Source organism: Littorina saxatilis, unplaced genomic scaffold (genome assembly GCF_037325665.1).
Source record: "Littorina saxatilis isolate snail1 unplaced genomic scaffold, US_GU_Lsax_2.0 scaffold_1155, whole genome shotgun sequence".
Classification (NCBI taxonomy): Eukaryota; Metazoa; Mollusca; class Gastropoda; order Littorinimorpha; family Littorinidae; genus Littorina; species Littorina saxatilis.
In genome coordinates this window covers 1-2,500 of record NW_027125754.1, presented here as the reverse complement: position 1 = coordinate 2,500, position 2,500 = coordinate 1, and the positions used below count along the sequence as shown (strand labels likewise).

Sequence of the window (2,500 nt, the reverse complement as noted above, 5' to 3'; positions counted from 1 at the left end):
TATTTTTGCTGAATTATTTTCACAGAAGTACTGGTATCACTTGACAAATTAAATCAGGCAACAAAATCCCATTTTGCAAAGAAAGCAGCCAAGCTGCAATATTTTTAAAGGTGTCCAAGTAAAATGACATTCTTTTTGAATTGATTCATTTTCCAGACTGGTCGTGAAGAAGTAAGGTTGATAATTTCAGGTATGTGTCCTGAATGGCGGAGTAAAAACGGTCATACACATAAAAAAAAAATCTACTCGTGCAAAAACATGAGTGAACGTGGGAGTTTCAGCCCATGAACGACAAAGAAGAAGAAAGAAGTTTGTCACGAGAAGGATCGTGCCTTTAATATATCTTTCACGAGTGTGTAGCTATGTGTGATGCACCTTTAATATATCTTTCACGAGTGTGTAGCTATGTGTGATGCACCTTTAATATATCTTTCACGAGTGTGTAGCTATGTGTGATGCACCTTTAATATATCTTTCACGAGTGTGTAGCTATGTGTGATGCACCGTTAATATATCTTTCACGAGTGTGTAGCTATGTGTGATGCACCGTTAATATATCTTTCACGAGTGTGTAGCTATGTGTGATGCACCGTTAATATATCTTTCACGAGTGTGTAGCTATGTGTGATGCACCTTTAATATATCTTTCACGAGTGTGTAGCTATGTGTGATGCACCTTTAATATATCTTTCACGAGTGTGTAGCTATGTGTGATGCACCTTTAATATATCTTTCACGAGTGTGTAGCTATGTGTGATGCACCTTTAATATATCTTTTACGAGTGTGTAGCTATGTGTGATGCACCGTTAACTTGTTAAGCAATGCGTGGGCGTCAGGCGTTAGCGCATTCCTTTCGCTAACGTTTCTACGCGCAGTAAGTGGCTTTGAAAAAAAGGCTTCTCCTTCGACTGCACAGGTATGTCTTGCGCATTAGTCATAGCGGTAATAGTAGTTCGGGTTCGTTGCGCAATGCAGTTTCGACAGTTACATTGCGGCGTTGTGTTTTTATAACTGTAGTCTTCGTAGTTTTAAATTGTGTACACTCTTTTGAATGTGCAAGTTTTGTTTTGAGACTAAAAAACGGGAAATGAAATATGGAGGGGATGGGAACTGTGTGTGTGTGTGTGTGTGTGTTTGTTTGTTTACCCGTGTGTTTTCTCAGTGCGCGCACGCGTACTTGTGTATGCGTGCATGCTTATGGGTGTGTATTTTACCTGCCTGTAAACGTGTACATTTTTGTCTATGCTAGTTTGTGTGCGTGAGTGGGTGTGGGTGTGTGGGTGTATTCCATCGAGTGTTTTTTTTAAACGACAGTTTTCTTGACTATGCTGCTAGAGCGTATTATCGATTTCCCTTCTTGTGTCTGTTCTGTGTAAACATTGTTTTCACACACACGTACACACACACAATGTGCATGAACATGTCTACCAACCGATTCACAAACACAAACACCCACACGTACGTACACACACACACAATATGCATGAACATGTTTACCAACCAATTCACACACACACACAATGCATGAACACGTCATTTTTGTTAAACCTCAATTTTTATTTTGTTCATTCAACACAATACAAATGAAGATTGATGAGAGGGAACGAATAAAACGGCCTCCCCTTTGCAGACTTCAAACTAGAAATAAAAGCAATTATCACTTCAGGTGTCAACTTCAAGAATCATACTTTTCTTTTCAGTTTCTCTGGGAAGTTTTAATGGACAAATAAGAGAAACAATGTTTCGTTTCCTCAATAATAATATAACGACCTATTTCTCATTTTGCGAACTAACTTTTAACAGCTCAGTTGTCTTCTCTTCTGCGACCTTTTTTTTTTTTTTTAACTCGAGGGCTCATAACAGTATCCTCCTTAGAAATCCCATTAAAATTAACTTACAATTAACAGCTCACTATCTTCTACAACTCAACTTTTAACATGACGACTTCCCCGTCTACACAAATTCAGTTACAGTTTACAAATAACACCTGTTACTCATTGAGTCATACAAATAACACCTGTTACTCATTGAGTCATATAAATAACACCTGTTACTCATTGAGTCATACAAATAACACCTGTTACTCATTGAGTCATACAAATAACACCTGTTACTCATTGAGTCATACAAATAACACCTGTTACTCATTGAGTCATACAAATAACACCTGTTACTCATTGAGTCATTCATAAAATTGTGCATTGAATAGCACTGTCCTTTCTAAAAAAAAAAGAATAAAAAAAAAAAGGTTCTCAATTTGAAAGAATGCGACTTTGAGATGTGTAACCTACATAATCATACAACAGCTACTGAACACTCCCCTTAGAGTATTTTCAGAGAGAAGATTCGCTTGAAAGAATCATCTTCACACAAAATACAGTCCCTCCCCCAAAGCTCTCATAGCGAGTAAACAAAGCAATTTCTCAGATATAATACAGAAAAAATATTAATCTATGATGTCTTTAAGTTTCCCATACAGAAGTCGAACTTCAAGTAGCC

At 37.3% G+C, this 2,500-nt stretch overlaps 1 long non-coding RNA gene across 1 annotated transcript; it reads right to left on the bottom strand.

Moving 5' to 3' along the window:
- Nucleotides 1–1,537: 1,537 nt before the first annotated feature.
- LOC138954226 (uncharacterized) lies at nucleotides 1,538–2,494 on the bottom strand. Its single transcript, XR_011451759.1, has 2 exons — nucleotides 2,109–2,494; nucleotides 1,538–2,018 (listed from the first exon to the last, which is right to left on the bottom strand). It is a non-coding gene; the product is annotated as an uncharacterized lncRNA (long non-coding RNA).
- Between the last annotated feature and the right edge of the window lie 6 nt (nucleotides 2,495–2,500).